The sequence below is a fragment of the Schistocerca americana genome, chromosome 11, assembly GCF_021461395.2.
Source record: "Schistocerca americana isolate TAMUIC-IGC-003095 chromosome 11, iqSchAmer2.1, whole genome shotgun sequence".
Lineage (NCBI taxonomy): Eukaryota > Metazoa > Arthropoda > Insecta > Orthoptera > Acrididae > Schistocerca > Schistocerca americana.
The window spans coordinates 81265866-81284129 of record NC_060129.1 but is presented as its reverse complement, the minus strand read 5'-3'; the positions used below and the strand labels follow the sequence as shown (position 1 = coordinate 81284129).

Below are 18264 nucleotides of genomic sequence, written 5' to 3'. Positions count from 1 at the left end.
AAAGCTTCTATTCTCTTCTTGTCCAAACTAGTTATCGTCCATGTTTCATTTCCATAGATGGCTACACTCCATACAAATACTTTCAGAAACGACTTCCTGACACTTAAATCTATACTCGATGTTAACAAATTTCTCTTCTTAAGAAACGCTTTCCTTGTCATTGCCAGTCTACATTTTATATCCTCTCTACTTCGACCATCATCAGTTATTTTGCTCCCCAAATAGCAAAATTCCTTTACTACTTTAAGTGTCTCATTTCCTAATCTAATTCCCTCAGCATCACCCGACTTAATTCCACTACATTCCATTATGCTCGTTTTGCTTTTGTTGATGTTCATCTTATATCCTCCTTTCAAGACACTGTCCATTCCGTTCAACTGCTCTTCCAAGTCCTTTGCTGTCTCTGACAGAATTAGAATGTCATCGGCGAACCTCAAAGTTTTTATTTCTTCTCCATGGATTTTAATACCTACTCCGAATAGGTCTAATAGGGAGTATTAAATACAGGGTGTTTCAAAATGAATATACAGGTTTTAAGGCTCCTTAGAATTTATTACATTCAACTTACAATTATAAATAACACATCAAATGAAAGAGCAGCTGAAACATTTTTCTTACAAGAGTTCAGTGTGATCACTATTCGTCTGACATCCAGTCGGTATGGGAGTTCCTCCCAAACCTCGATCAGTGGGTCTGGTATAATTGTTGCAACGATGCTGTTTCTAAAGTTAGGTGGCTCAGTGGGTAGCAGAGACACATACGCAAGATCCGTTATGAATCCCCAAATGTAAAAGTAGCGTTGAGTCAGCTCGTGTGAATGTGGTCACGCAAAACAAGATCTGTCATTCGGCCCCTTGCGACAAATCCAGCATTAAGGTACAATGTCGTTTAACCGATCGCACACTGAGTTATGCCAATAAGGAGGTGCACCATCCTGCCGCCAAATAAAGTTCTGTGGTTTAGCTTCTTCCAATTGATGGAAAGAGCCATAATCCTAGAGCATCGAGATAAGAAACACAAGTTATAGTTGCTTTTCCAAAAAAGAAAGGCTCATAAGCTTTCCGCTGGGATACGGTACAGAAAAATTCAGCTTAGGGTAGTCTCTTTCCAACTATAATATCTCGTGGGAACTTGTTGACCCCCAGATTCACACATTACCTGTGTTCACATTTCCACTTAAGTGAAATGTCGACTCATCACCGTAGACGACACGATCCAGAAAAATCTTCATTACCATGCAGCAACGTTTCGTTTGCAAAGTTGGCACTTGAACCATAGCCTGTAGGCTTTAGAGCTTGTAACAACTGGAAACGATAAGGACATAGTTATAAATGTCTCCTTAAAAGCCTCCATACAGATGTCACTGGAGCTGCTAATTCAGGACTAGCCTTCCAAACTGATTTCTTGGGGCTATGCGTGAGAGGCTCATACTCATTCAACACGTTTTTCAGTCACTCTTGGCTCGTTCCATTCTGTTCCCTTTGCATACAGGTGTACAAACAAAACTATTTGAGCTGCTCTTTTATTTTGTGTATTATTTAGAATTGTAAGTTGAAAGTAATAAATGCCAAAAAGCCTTAAAATCCATGTGTTCATCTTGAAACACCCCGTATATAGAGAGAAGGACAGCAGAGATAGTCACAGATTTGTTTGATACGTGTGAGAGTGTACGGAGATGCTGAAATGGCAGACTCTTGAAAATACACAAAGCTAGAAGAACCAGCTTCAGTGGATGGCTCTAGAAATATACTGCAATTCCCGATGTATTGTTCACGTTGAGTTCATGAGGACAAGATTAGATTAATTACAGTGTGCACAGAGGCATTTAAACAGCTATTATTCCCATGTTCCATATACGAGGTGCATTCAATTTCTAAGGCCTCCGATTTTTTTTCTCCGGACTGGAAAGAGATAGAAACACGTGCATTGTTTTAAAATGAGGCCGCGTTCATTGTCAATACGTCCCAGAGATGGCAGCACCCTACGGCAGATGGAATTTTACCGCCAGCGGCGAGAATGAGAACTGTTTTAAATACTTAAAATGGCGACGTTTTCCTTACTTGAACAGCGTGCAATCATTCGTTTTCTGAATTTGCGTGGTGTGAAACCAATTTAAATTCATCGACAGTTGAAGGAGACATGTGGTGATGGAGTTATGGATGTGTCGAAAGTGCGTTCGTGGGTGCGACAGTTTAATGAAGGCAGAACATCGTGTGACAACAAACCGAAATGACCTCGGGCTCGCACAAGCCGGTCTGACGACATGATCGAGAAAGTGGAGAGTATTGTTTTGGGGGATCGCTGAATGACTGTTGAACAGATTACCTCCAGAGTTGACATTTCTGTGGGTTCTGTGCACACAATCCTGCATGACGACCTGAAAATGCGAAAAGTGTCATCCAGGTGGGTGCTATGAATGCTGACGGACGACCACACGGCTGCCCGTGTGGCATGTTGCCGAGCAATGTTGACGCGCAACGACAGCATGAATGGGACTTTCTTTTCGTCGGTTGTGACAATGGATGAGACGTGGATGCCATTTTTCAATCCAGAAACAAAGCACCAGTCAGCTCAATGGAAGCACACATATTCACCGCCACCAAAAAAATTTCGGGTAACCGCCAGTGCTGAAAAAATGATGGTGTCCATGTTCTGGGACAGCGAGGGCGTAATCCTTACATATTGCATTCCAAAGGGCACTACGGTAACATCTGCATCCAATGAAAATGTTTTGAAGAACAAATTCCTTCCTGCACTGCAACAAAAACGTCCGGGAAGGGCTGCGTGTGTGCTGTTTCACCAAGACAACGCACCCGCACATCGAGATAACGTTACACAACAGTTTCTTCGTGATAACAACTTTGAAGTGATTCCTCATGCTCCCTACTCACCTGACCCGGCTCCTAGTCACTTTTGGCTTTTTCCAACAATGAAAGACACTCTCCGTGGCCGCACATTCACCAGCCGTGCTGCTATTGCCTCAGCGATTTTCCAGTGGTCAAAACAGACTCCTAAAGAAGCCTTCGCTGCTGCCATGGAAACATGGCATCAGCATTGTGAAAAATGTTTACGTCTGCAGAGCGATTACGTCGAGAAGTAACGCCAGTTTCATCGATTTTGGGTGAGTAGTTAATTAGAAAAAAAAATCGGAGGCCTTAGAACTTGAATGCACCTTCTATTGCCCCTCACTTCTAAAACAGTGGGATTCTCCTATGAAAGAGACAGCACAAAATTAGAATGTCCAATAACAGCTTCAAAGTGGACAGCAGTCATCATGTTAGTGGTGCACAGAAATGTGCTTTCGATGTTGTATTTGACATATATGGTAAGATTTAAAGTCACAGAATTTGTGTCAGTTTTAGCATATCAGAGACAATTCTCACTGTAGGGTTTAGCTGGACATCAATTTTGCTTATGTGACTGCTTGTAGACCACACAGTGGCTCAGTATTAGGCAGAAGAACACACAATTTATTATGCCGGAGTACATGAAGTGCCTGCTTGTGCTAATCAACCTGTTCTAGTCAGCTTTCTGATGATGTTTTAAGCTTTAATTTTTTCTTCAGTTATTAAAGGAGGAACCCTATAAGAGTGACACAGTATTACACATAGATATTTAGGACACAAACTGTGCATTTAACAGCACTATGCAGATGTCGATATAGATCCTTTGCGACCTTATTTCCTGAGCAGTTTATACTATTTCGTGGCACAGAAATGCAGCATTTTATTTAAATTGACCTATTGTAGCAGTCATTTGTTGGAAGTTAATGAAATTTATGGGAATTGTCAGCAACAGACCTTTGTTATATACACAGTAACTTAAAAAGAAATTTAGATGGGTGTCCTTTGAAGTAAACATTGATATAAAATTTGTACACAGCAATCTCTTTGTAAGAGTTTCTTGCAGTACTGTTACAAGACATGGCCTGAAATCCATGTGTATCTTCCTTTACTGCACCTCGTATGACAGGAAGGGGAAGAAACCCTAGTAACTGGCACAGTGGGATGTACCCTCTGCCATGCACTTCACAGTGGTTTGCAGAGTGTAGACGTAGAGAAAGGAACAAGACAGGGTGATAAGGTATCCCACATGTCATTCTGTTTGTACACAGATCGAGGAGTAGTGAAAATTGACAAGATATATGAAAGGGGAATTAAGGTTCGAAGTGAAAAAATAAAAACGTTAATCGAATTTGCCAATGGTGTTGTATGAGGGTTACTCCTAAAGAAATGTGCACTATTTTTGTAAAAATACTGTTTTCATTCTGCATGTGTGAAAGTTTTATGGTGTGTAGATACATGCTTCCCGCTTGTTTTCAAACTTAATTCAAACTGTTCCCGTGAGTGGCACCGTCACAGCGTGTCTTCAAGATGGCTGCTACACTTGACATTCGTCAGAAGCAACGTGCTGTCATGGAATTCCTATGCTGTGCAAACGAGACAGTGGGAAACATCCACAAGAGGTTGAGAAAGGTGTACGAAGATGCTGCTGTCGATCGCCATACAGTTAGTCGGTGGGCGAGCAGGTTACGTGATGAAAGCAGGCACGGCAATATTGAGGATTGCCCTCACAGTGGCAGACCTCATACTGCACACACTCCGGACATTGTGCAGAGAGTTAACGAATTGGTGACTGCTGACAGATGCATCACAGTGAACGGGAATTGTCACGCTGTGTTGGGATAGGGGAAGGAAGTGTTCACAGAATACCAAAAGTGTTGGCGTTAAAAAAAGTTTGTGCCAGGTGGGTTCCCAGGATATTGACAGTGGTTCATAAAGAAACAAGAAAAATGGTATGCAGCGAACTTTTGGAACAGTACGAGAATGGTGGAGATGAATTACTCGGAAGAGTTGTGGCAGGTGATGAAACATCGCTCCATCATTTTTCAGCAGAGATGAAGAGGCAATCAATGGAGTGGCATCATGCAAATTCACCCAAGAAAAAAAAAAAATTCAAAACCACATCTTTTTTCGATTCCGAAGGACTCTTGCTTGTGGACATCGTGCCAAGTGGAACCACCATAAATTCTGATGCATATGTGACGACGCTGAAGAAACTTCAAAGTCGCTGAGTCGTTTCGACCACATCGGCAGAAGCAGGATGTTTTGCTGTTGCACGACAATACACGGCCACATGTCATTCAAAAAACCACGGAAGCGATCACAAAACTCGGACGGACAACACTGAAACAACTGCCTTACCGTCCTGACCTGGCTCCGTGTGGACTATCATCTCTTTGGGAAACTGAAAGACTCTCTTCATGGAACAAGGTATGAAGATGATGACTCCTTTGTGCACGTTGCCAGACAGGTTGGTCCAGAATTTTACCGTGCGGGTTTACAGCCGCTGGTTCCAAGATGATGTAAGGCAGTTAAGAGGGATGGGAATTATGTGGAGAAATGAAAATATTGTCCCTTAAGGATGTATCTGTACACTGTAAAACTTTCAAACATGTAGAATAAAAGATGGATTTTAAAAAAAAGTGGTGTGCATTTCTTTTGGAGTGACCCTCGTAATTCTCTCAGAAGGAGCAAAGCAGTTGCAAGACGATTTGACCAGGCTGGATGTACCCTCTGCCTCCTTCCTCAGTCCAAATTTCCATTCACGCCTCAGTCCACTTGGTGTAACCCCTAAACTGGAACAGCATTTAGGGTGTATACCGAGAGGGCGAAGGTATGCGTGGGAGATGTGCTAGAGTAATCCGTGCAGTTGTGCAAAGACACGGTGCCAGGCTGGTGTAGTGGTTAGTGCCTCTGCCTCGTGAGCAGGAGGCCGAGGTTCAGATCGTAGTCGTGCTACAAATTTTCATTCATTGCTTCAGTCTGCATACTCAGAGGGGTCCAGAAAAGTATAGTCACTCTTTGATAATATCAATGGAACAAAGTGATACCATTATAATTCTTGTTTAATTCTTTAATTCTTGATTCTTATTTATGTGTTCAAAGTGATCCCCATTTGCCGCCGAATTGTCAACCAATTGTGGTGTCACAAGGCTTAGGCCTGTCCCACCCCTCATTAAATCGACCAAGACTTATACGAATAATCATAAGAACAGTTATTATTATTATGTTCTTTAAGTTTGTTTTTGGGTTTTCAGAAATACTGTGGGAAGAAAGTTTATTTATGTTGCAGATAATGTGGAAGACGTCGCCCGACGATCACCACGAAAGTTCGACGTAGTGGCAAGTGGGCGAGGAATAAAACGAATGCTGCAAACTACCGTGAGCCACGGAAGAGCCCAGGCCGCGAGAGTGTCGAGCTTCCTAGGTCGTCGTCGGACAATGTCAAAGGAGGAGATATTCTGCTCTCTCTTTGTAAACAGATTGATCGAGTCTTGAAAGGTTCGTGTAAAACATATAGGCAGGTGACACATTAGGTGGGACCAGATGCCAGTAATACTTCCACAGTTATTAAAAAGTTGTTAAACATCAAAACCAATAGTTCATCATTTATATAAATAAAAGGTAGTAAAGATATAGGAAAGGAAGAGTTGCGGCATCAGAACTAAAAGTGATACATCGCTCAGCAACGAAAAAGGACGTAAACAGCGGGCGTTACGTGGTGAAAACAAATCAACTGATAAAATAGTAAGTCTGTAATTAAGCATAAAGCCACGTAACACTGCACAATCTACAGCCATCAGTGTTGCATGGGACGCCTCGACGGTTTCTCGTAGCTCATTCGGTGTAGCTGGCTTCTGCTGATAAACTTCATTTTTATATGTCCCCCATAGGTAAAAGTAAAGAGGCATAAAGCCTAGAGACAGTATTGTGTATCCGGCAGCTCCTCTTCGACCTGTCCGTTGTCTGGTAGATTGTCATCCTAGTAAGCTCTGACATCTCTATGGTAGTGATGTGGAGTGCCATCTTATTGTAGTTAAAATCTTTCATTTGCAATCACCTCTTGGATGACAGGTAAGATGGATGTTGAAAAAGATGTTATAAGATGCAGTATCTCATCCTCTTAACATGCAGGTCCCTCTCATCTAGGAATCTCAGTGAGCCACCATTCCTTTTTAACCTCCCTGGGAAAGAAATTAATAGTTCCAAAAGCTGGGGTAGGGTCGTGTACTTTCTGTATACTATCTGACCATAAGTACACGGCCAGCCCTCGGTAATGCAGAATTGAGGATTGTTTGCCATGAGAGATGTATCTGGCAGTATAAAAGGAGACGGGGAGTAGTGTGTTATCAGGAGAGAAGCTGCAACAGCAGAATCACTTCTACATCTACATCTGCATCTACACAGCCAATCTGCAAATCCCACTTAAGTCCCTAGCCGAGGATTCAAAGACCACCTTCACAATAATAATCTATTATTCCCATCTCAAACAGTGAGTGGAAAAAAAATACCTATATCTTTCTGTGTGATCTCTGAATTCCCTTATTTTAGTGTGATGATCATTTCTCCCTATGTAGGTCGTCATCAACAAAATACACAAATCAAAAAAAGTTTTGCATCACATCGGTTCTGAGAGTTCCGAAACCTTTACAGAAAATTGGAATAGAGATCAACATAAACATCATTTCCACCCTTTTTATTGCTCATGAAAATTACACATTGCGTGTAATACCATCATACAGTGAGACCTTCAGAGGTGGTAGTCCAGATTGCTGCACACACCAGTACCTCTAATACACAGTAGAATGTCCTCTTGCAGTGATGCACGCCTGTATTCATCATGGCATACTATCCACAAGTTCATCAAGGCACTGTTGGTTTAGATTGTCCCATTCCTCAATGACGATTCAGCTTAGATCCCTCAGAGCGGTTCGTGGGTCACGTCACCCATAAACAGCCCTTTTCAATCTCTCCCAGGCATGTTTGATAGGGTTCATCCCTGGAGAACATGCTGCCCACTCTATTTGAGCGATGTTGTTATCATGAAGGAAGTCATTCACAAGATGTGCACAACGGGGACGCAAAGTGTCGTTCATGAAGATGAATGCCTCACTAAAATGCTGTCAATATGGTTGCACTATTCCCCACAGGATGGCATTCACAAATTGTACACCCATTACGGTGCCTTCCGTGACCACCAATGGCATATGTAGAGCCCATGTAATGCCTCCCCAAAACAGCAGGGAATCTCCACCTTGCTGCACTCGCTGGACAGTGTGTGTTAGTGTTCAGCCTGACCGCCGTTGCCTCAAAACATGTCTCTGACAATTGTCTGGTTGAAGGCATATGCGACAATCGTCGGCTAAGAAAATGTGATGCCAATCCTGAGCGGTCCATTCGGCATGTTGTCAGATCCATCTGTACTGCGTTGCATGGTGTCACGGTTGTGAAGATGGATCTCGCCATAGATGTGAGGAGTGAAGTTGCTCATCATGCAGCCTATTGCACACAGTTTGAGCTGTAGCATGACGTCCTGTGGCTGCATGAAAAGCATTATTGAACATGGTAGCGTTGCTGTCAGGGTTCCTCTGAGGCATAATCCGTAGGTAGCGGTCATCCACTGCAGTAGTAGCCCTCGGACAGCCTGAGAGAGGCATGTCATCGACAGTTCCTGTCACTCTGTGTCTCCTCCATGTCTGAACAACATTGCTTTGGTTCACTCCAAGATGGCTGGACACTTCCCTTGTTGAGAGCCCTTGCTGGCACAAAATAGCAATGCAGACATGATCAAGCTGCAGTACTGACCATCTAGGCATAGTTGAACTACAGACAACATGAGCCATGTATCTCCTTCCTGGTGGAATGACTGGAACTGATTGGCTGTCAGACCCCCTTCATCTAATAGGTGCTGCTTGTGCATGATTGCTTACATCTTTGGGCGGGTTTAGTGACATCTCTGAATAGTCAGAGGGGCTGTGTCTGTGATACAATATCCATGGTCAGCATCTATCATCAGGAGTTCTGGGACCTGGTGTGATGCAAAACTTTTTTTGATGTGTGTATTTTCGCTTTCAGAGAAGAAAGTTAGTGATTGAAATTTCTTGAGAAGATTCCTCCCCAACGAAAAATGCCTTTGTTTTAATCATGGCCACCCGAAACCCTGTATCATGTCCGTGATGCTCTCTTCCCTATCTCTGAATAATACAAAATGTGCCACTCTTCTTTGAACTTTCTCGATGTTCTCCATTTATCATATCTGGTAAGGATTCCAGACCATGCAGCAGTACTCCAAAAGCGGACGGACAAGCATAGTGTAGGCAGTCTCTTTAGTAAATCTGTTGCAGCTTTTAAGTGTTCTGCCAATAAAATGCAGTCTCTGGTTCACCTTCACCACAAAATTTTCTATGTGTTCTATCCTGTGTAGGTCGTTTGTGGTCTAGGGGTACAGCCAGCACAATAGCTCAGCATATTCGGTCACAGGGCTAGCTACCCTCTGCAATAAAAGAACTGAACGCATGAACTTGAATGGGTGTCATGGGATGTCTGCCCTGAACGAGTATAATGAACAAAATGAGTTTCTTTCTTTTTTTAAAAAAAAAGGGGGTGGGGTGGGGGTGGCATCCTTGATTAGAATGCATCACCGCTTATATTTTGATTAATAATCGGTATTGGCAGCCGAAGACTTCTGGCATAAGAAGTCAGCCTCATTCTGCCAACGGCCTTGTCAAAGAGGACGGAGGAGCGGACAGAGGTTCAAGGCACTCTCTTGTCCTCGGAGTGGGAAATTGCCTCTAAAGCTGGAAGAGTCAGCAATGATCAACGGCATGAGGATGCAGAAGGCAATGGAAACCACTGTGTTAAAGACACGTAACATATATCCACAGGACATGTGGCCTGGAATTGAAAAGGTTCATGATGATCTCTCCATTTGCAAAAGATTCCAGAATAGTCGCCCATTCGGATCTCCTGGATGGGACTGCCAAGACGGAGGTGACCACAAGAAAAAGAGTGAATAACCAACAAAAGGTTAACATTGAGTCAGGGCATGGAACGTCAGAAACTTGAACGTGGTAGGGAAGCTAGAAAATTTGGAAAGGGAAATGCAAAGGCTCAATCTAGATGTAACAGAGGTCAGTGAAGTGAAATGGAAAGATGACAAGGATGTCTGGTCAGATTATTATAGGGTAATATCAACAGCAGCAGAAACTGGTATAATGGACATAGGATTCATTATGAACAGGAAGGTGGGGCAGTGAGTGTGTTACTGTGAACAGTTCAGCGATAGAGTTGTTATCAAAATCGACAGCAAACCAACATCAAAAACGATAGTTCAGGTATACATGCTGACATCACAAGCTAAAGATGTAGAGACAGAGGAAGTGTATGAGGATATTGAAAGGGTAATACAGTACATAAAAGGAGATGAAAATGTAATAGTCATGGGGGAATGGAATGCAGTTGCAGGAGAAGGAGTAGAAGGTAAGGTCAAGAACTCAGAGAGGAGAGAGACTAATTGAGTTCTGTAGTAAATTTCAATTAGTCATAGCAAATACTCTGTTCGAGATAAAAAGAGGAGGAGGCATACTTGGAAAAGGCCAGGTGAACAGAAGGATTTCAGTTAGATTACTTCATGGTCAGACAGAGATTCTGAAATCAGGTACTGGATTGTAAAGCATACCCAGGATCATATAAAGACTCAGATTACAATGTAGTTGTGATGAAGAGTAGGCTGGAGTTTAAGAGATTAGTTTGGAAGATTCAATATGCAAAGAAGTGGGATACGGAAGTACTAAGGAATGACGAGATACACTTGATGTTCTCGAAGGCTACAGGTACAGAAATAAGGAATAGCTCAGTAGGCACTACAGTTGAAGAGGAATGGACATATCCAAAAACGGCAATCACAGAAGTTGGAAAGGACAACATAGGTCCAAAGAAGGTAACAGCAAAGATACCATGGGTAACAGAAGAAATACTTCAGTTGATAAATGATAGGAGGAGATACAAAAATGTTCAGGGGAAACTCAGGAATACAGAAATACAAGTCACTGAGGAATGAAATGAATAGGAATTGCAGAGAAGCTAAGATGAAATGGCTGCATTAAAAATGTGAAAAAATCGAAAAAGAAATGATTGACTCAGCTTATAGGAAAGTTGAAACAACCTTCGATGAAATTAAAAGCAGAGGTGGTAACATTAGAAGTAAAAGTGGAATTCCACTGTTAGATGCAGAGGAGAAAGCGGATAGGTGGTAAGAGTACATGGGAGGCCTCTAGGATGGGAAAGATTTGTCTGTCATGATAGAAGAAGAAACAGGAGACAATTTAGAAGATATAGGAGATCCAGTATTAGAATCAGATTTTAAGAGAGCTTTGGAAGACTTAAGATCAAATAAGGCAGAAAGAATAGATAACATTCCATCAGAATTACTAAAATCATTGGGGGAAGTGGCAACAAAATGACTATTCACATTGGTAACCAAAATGTAAGAGTCTGGTGGCATACCATCTGACTATGGGAAAAATATCATCCACACAATTCTGAAGATTGCAAGAGCTTAAAAGTGTGCAAATTATCACACAATTAGCTTAACAGCTCATGCATCCACGTTGCTGACAAGGATAATACACAGAAGAATGAAAAAGAAAATTGAGGATGTTTTAGATGATGATCATTTTGGCTTTGGGAAAGGTAAACGCAACAGAGATGACATTTTGATGTTTCAGTTGATGGTGGAAGCAAGACTAAAGAAAAATCAAGACACGATTATAGGATTTGTTGACCCTGATAAAGCATTTGACAATCTCAAATGGTACAAGGTGTTCCAAATTCTGAGAAAAATAGGGGTAAGCTGTAGGGAGAGATGGGTAACATACAATATGTACAAGGGCACAGAGGGAATAATAAGAGTGGAATCAAAATTCAAGGTGAAAGTATATCAATGATACGATACGCTGGTGACATAGCCATCCTCCGTGAAAGTAAAGCAGAATTACATGATGTGCTGAATGGAATGAACAGTCTAATGAGTGCAGAATATGGATTGAGAGTAAATGGAAGAAAGAGAAAAGTAATGAAAAGTAGCAGAAATGAAAACAACGGGGATCTTAACATGAGGATTTATGGTCACAGAGTAGATGAAGTCAAGGAATTCTACTACCTAGGCAGCAAAATAACCAACGACAGATGGAGTAAAGAGGACATCAAAAACAGGCTAGCTCTGGCAAAAAGGGCATTCCTGTCCAAAAGAAGTGTACTAGTATCAAACATAGGGCTTAATTTGAGGAGAAAATTTCTGAGAATGTTCGCTCGGAGGACAAAATTGTATGGTAGTGAAATGTGGACTTTGGGAAAACCAGAACAGAAGAGAATCTAAGCATTTGCTAAGTGGTGCTACAGATGAACATTGAAAATTAAGTGGACTGATAAGGGAAGGAATGTGGAAGTTCTGTGCAGAATCAGAGACGAAAGGGATATGTGGAAAACACTGGGAACAGAATGGTAGGACATCTATTAAGACATGAGGGAATGACTTCCATGGTACTAGAGGGAGCTGTAGAGGGCAAAAACTGTAGAGGAAGGCAGAGATTGGAATGTTGTTGTTGTTGTTGTTGTTGTTGTGGTCTTCAGTCCTGAGACTTGTTTGATGCAGCTCTCCATGCTACTCTATCCTGTTCAAGCTTCTTCATCTCCCAGTACTTACTGCAACCTACATCCTTCTGAATCTGTTTAGTGTATTCATCTCTTGGTCTCTACGATTTTTACCCTCCATGTTGCCCTCCAATGCTAAATTTGTTATCCATTGATGCCTCAGAACATGTCCTACCAACCGATCCCTTCTTCTAGTCAAGTTCTGCCACAAATTTCTCTTCTCTCCAATTCTATTCAATACCACCTCATTAGTTATGTGATCTACCCATCTAATCTTCAGCATTCTTCTGTAGCACCACATTTTGAAAGCTTCTATTCTCTTCTTGTCCAAACTATTTATCGTCCATGTTTCACTTCCATACATGGCTACACTCCATACAAATACTTTCAGAAACGACTTCCTGACACTTAAATCTATACTCGATGTTAACAAATTTCTCTTCTTCAGAAACGCTTTTCTTGCCATTGCCAGTCTACATTTTATATTCTCTCTACTTCGACCGTCATCAGTTATTTTGCTCCCCAAATAGCAAAACTCCTTTATTACTTTAAGTGTCTCATTTCCTAATCTAATTCCCTCAGCATCACACAACTCAATTTAACTACATTCCATTATCCTCGTTTTGCTTTTGTTGATGTTCATCTTACTTCCTCCTTTCAAGACACTGTCCATTCCATTCAGCTGCTCTTCCAGGTCCTTTGCTGTCTCTGACAGAATTACAATGTCATTGGCAATCCTCAAAGTTTTTATTTCTTCTCCATGGATTTTAATACCTACTCCAAATTTTTCTTTTGTTTCCTTCACTGCTTGCTCAATATAAAGATTGAATAACATCAGGGAGAGGCTACAACCCTGTCTCACTCCCTTCCCAACCACTGCTTCCCCTTCATGTCACTCGACTCATACAACTGCCATCTGGTTTCTGTACAAATTGTAAATAGCCTTTCGCTCCCTGTATTTGACCCCTGCCAGGTTCAGAATTTGAAAGAGAGTATTCCAGTCGACATTGTCGAAAGCTTTCTCTAAGTCTACAAATGCTAGAAATGTAGGTTTGCCTTTCCTTAATCTATTTTCTAAGATAAGTTGTAGGGTCAGTATTGCCCTCACGTGTTCCAACATTTCTACAGAATCCAAACTGATCTTCCCTGAGGTCGGCTTCTACCAGTTTTTCCATTCGTCTGTAAAGAATTCGTGTAAGTATTTTGCAGCCGTGGCTTATTAAACTGGAATACATTCAGCAGATAACTAAGGACATAGGTTGCAAGTGCTTTTCTGAGATGAACACTTTGGCACAGGAGAGGAATTCATGGCGGTCCCTATCAAACTGGTCAGAAGACTGATGATTCAAAAAAATAAAAAATTGTACTTCCTAGGTATGTCATTGAATTTACGGCCTTTATATTTGACTGATTTCTTGTTTAACAATAGTTTAACAGATTCCTTTTTACACTCACGTGAATGACCTCACACTTTTCATTATTTAGGATCAATTGCCAGTTTTTGCACTACACAGATATCATTTGTAAATCATTTTGCAATTTTTTTTGATTTTCTGATGACTTTACTAGATTATAAATGACAGCATCAACTGCAGACAACCTAAGAAAGCTGCTCAGATTATCTACTAAATCATTTATAGAGATAAGGAACAGCAGAGGGCCTATAACACTACCCTGTGGAATGCCAGAAATCACATCTGTTTTACTCCATGACTTTCCATCTGTTACTCCAGACTGTGACCTCTCTGACAGGAAATCACAAATCCAGTCACATCTTCATCAGCGTCTTGGACAGTAATCAGCCTCTGGGCAGGTTTGTTTGGAACATAAGCCTCGCCATCGTCTTCTGTCTTGCCACCACCTCTCCATCTTCACGTCGGTCCAGTCTTATCCTTTCTTCTAGACGCACTCCTCCATTCCTTTCAGCCAACTGAACTCAACTGAGAACATTTGGAGTATTACGGGCAGGGCTGTCCAGTCAGCTACGTGTTTTTTTGATCTAACACGCCAACTGGACAGGCTTTGGCTTGATGTCCCTCACGAGGAAATCCAACAACTATCAATCTATGTCCAGCTGAATAACTGGTTGCATGAGGGTCAGAGGTGGACCAACGCATTACTGACTTGCTCAGTTTGTGAAGATAAAACATTCAATTTTCCTGAAATTATAATCACATGTTTGTAAATGTACAGCGCCGGATCTAGGAGTTTTACGAACAGGGCCAAGCTTAAATTTGCTGCCATTCATAAAAATCAAAAAATTTTTAGACTAACAGCCACAAGAGTATGAATGCAACACTAAGGAGCTTCCTCAGAATTTCTTCCTAAGAAAAAAAAAAGAAAACCATCCCAAAATTTGCCATCCGCCAAATTCTGCCGCCCGGGGCAGCTGCCCCCTTTGCTCCCCCCCCCCCTCAGATACGGCTCTGATATGTACATCGCCTATTTCCATCCTATTTGGATAACTCCTTTGTTTTTTTTCCCCCTTCCATGTTAGATTGTGTTATCTTAATCAGCCTTTCCTTCTTTGCATAGCACAAGCTCCCCAACAGAGCTGTTGATATGCATACAGCTACTTCCAGTTTTTTCCACAGACCTCTTTAATTTTCCTATGGCATGCATCTATCTTTCCTAAGTCATGCACGATTCTACCACTTTGCATTTCTCCTCAGACTACTTCATCGCCCCATCTTTGCACCTTCTCTCTATTATAAGGCATCTCATTCATTCATGGTGAGCAGTGTTGGGATTTGGGGCTCATAAAGGGCTAGCAAGTGATCAATACTGTAGTGTAACATACTGCTTTGGTAAAGTGATGTGTCACACAGTGTATTTATGACTGACAAATGTTGATTGTGAACTGCTGAAGAAAATTTATTTATTGTAGTTTGGAAGGTGTGACATGCATGTTGATCACAGTGTTTCGGTGTGCGTGCATTTTAACTGAATGGCAATGGAGATAGTGTCACTAGTCAACAAGATGATGCTGGTGGTGGCCCGCTTTCTGCCACACTCATTGTTCTTAATGTTTCCTCCACTCAGCAGACAACCCGCCTTAGAGTGGCGCTAGCCTTTATGGAAAAAGACAGGTGTGACCAGACATGAAAAAGCCACAGAACAAAAGAAGTTTGAGTTAGTAGGTTCTCATCATCATTAAAGTATTTGAGGCACATGTGTCAAGCAGATAGAGAATTGTTTAAAGTTGTTTCTCAAGTGTAAAAAGTTGTTATAATACATTTATTTTACGAAAGAAGAAAATTCTCTCCATTAGTGCATGGATGCCCCCACCCTGAGAAAGGAAAAGACATGGTGTGGGCAGGTGTATTTCCTTCAAGAAAATGGTTTAAAAGTGGGTATTATGTAATATAATGTAGCGAAAAATTGTTTTTTTTTTTTTTTTTTGTGGTGAAGTTTGGGATGTGTATCATCGCTTAACACAAGAAAACAATATACCACACTATACTACGGATATCCTCCACCAAATAAATATTATATATTTTGTGTAATCTGAGGTGCTACTTCTTAATGCTGCTGTAGGTTCATCTTGATGTTACTGCATCACCAATCAGGAACCATGCAATTGTAGAAATAAGGTGCAGGAATTCATGTTCACAACGAGTTTTATTTCGCACGCTAGATGTTCAGCGGAGAACTACATGTAAAATTGACTTAACACTGATGTCAAACTAAACTCCAACTGATATCTGGCAGAGTACAAATTGCCTCTATTTATATGAGTTTTAAACATTTACTGACGTTGTTATGTACTAAATTTTTAACACTTAAAACTTTTACATACATCTTCCCAAATTACACAGAAATTTACATGAAATAAAAGTGAATAATTTCATACAAAGACAGCAAAGAATGTGTTTCTATTAAGACTATAAATTACATGTTTTATCATTACAACAATATCTTTCATTAATTTGCAATTTTTCATTTTACTTACTAAAAGGATATTCACCCTATCATTTTCAGATGAACAGAGGGATTAGTTTTATTGAATGAAAGGCTGAGATTAAATTAATTAAATTTTGTATGAGTAAAACTTTACATTTCTGTATAGTTGTAATTACAATTCCATTATCTGACTCAATTAAAACATTAGTATGCTCAATTCTGACTGAAAAATTATCATGTCATATTTCTATTACGGAATGTGTGCATGAGTGTGTGTATGTTGAACATGTATGTCCTGCTTTCTCCTTGCGTTATACAGGTAAATACCCTGGTTAGTTGACACAAGATTGTTGCTATTTTTTAAGACTTTCCTTACAAATATTCTCCTCCCGAACAGGCCATGAAGGCCCTAAGGTACCAACCGGCCGCCGTGTCATCCTCAGACCATAGGCGTCACTGGATGCGGATATGGAGGGGCATGTGGTCAGAACACCGCTCTCCCAGCCGTATGTCAGTTTACGAGACTGGAGCCACTACTTCTCAATCAAGTAGCTCCTCAGTTTGCCTCACAAGGGCTGAGTGCAGCCCGCTTGCCAACAGCGCTTGGCAGGCCAGACGGTCACCCATCCGAGTGCTAGCCCAGCCCGTCAGCGCTTAACTTCGGTGATCTGACGGGAACTGGTGTTACCACTGCGGCAAGGCCGTTGGCCTTACAAATATGATTACTTGTAAAATTTACAGACATGGTAGTGGAAGGATATGTAGTTTCTTGAATAAGGGCTTGCATGAGCTTCTTGATGCAGCATTTTCTATGGCTCTTATAATTCTCTTTTGGCGTATAATACAACTTTTGCTAGCAGATGTGTTTCCCCAAAATATTATGCCATATTGCAGTAAGGCTTCTGCCTGGGCAAAGTATACATCTTTTAGTGTCTCTTTTGATGTGCTGTCAGAAAGACACTTCAAAATTTGAAACGGCTGTCCATAAATATTTATTGCACAAATGTTTTTATAGTATAGATGAATATCTTGAAACATAAAAATTTATTGCTAAAAAAACATTGAATCACTTGGGTTAAATATAATGTATGGAAGCTGAACCTTCAGTTGTGAAAATATTAAGCCTAAATCGATGTAAATATTCTTGTATCATTTAAAAATATGTATTGTAAATCACAATGACTTGTCCAATATCATATTGTATGCCTTGTACAACAAATGATCAAAAGGAGCAATAAAAATGTAATGTAATGTAATGATACAATTTGTTTTCTAGTTTGAAAATGTAAAAATAGTTGTCTTTTGATGACTAAAAATATCGGAACTTTAATCGTTAATTACTCCTTGATTACAATATCAGTTTTATTCCTACCATGTGCCTGAAGTTTGTATAATGTATAAATTATGATGGTACATCAGCTTTCAACCCAACATGTTTCATTCATTCTGCATATTGGTGAGGCCCAATGTAAACAATGTCAAAACAATATCTTAAATTAATGCAGATTACTAATTTGCTGAAAAAGAAAATCTTCAGTGTATTCGAATCCAGATAACCAAGAAAGACAAAATCAAAACATCATACTGATATAACATATATGCTCTCTTCAGGAGAGTGGGAATGAGACTGATAAGAGGATAGAGGATCACAAAGGGTTGTGGTATTACAATTATGCAAGTCCTTAACACTTTCGAAACTGAAACTTTTTTTATAACATTTCAACACTCACAGCCATAGTCAGATAATTGTACGTGCCTTTATTTTTACAACAATACATAGATAAACACACACGGCCAATCCATGCTGACTTAATTTGAGTGTGGACATCATCGGTAGTGACAAGAGTGCAACTGACAACTTGGTGAA

At 40.7% G+C, this 18264-nt stretch overlaps 1 pseudogene; it reads right to left on the bottom strand.

The window, feature by feature from the left end:
- Positions 1-16988: 16988 nt before the first annotated feature.
- LOC124554275 lies at positions 16989-17106 on the bottom strand (annotated as a pseudogene).
- Between the last annotated feature and the right edge of the window lie 1158 nt (positions 17107-18264).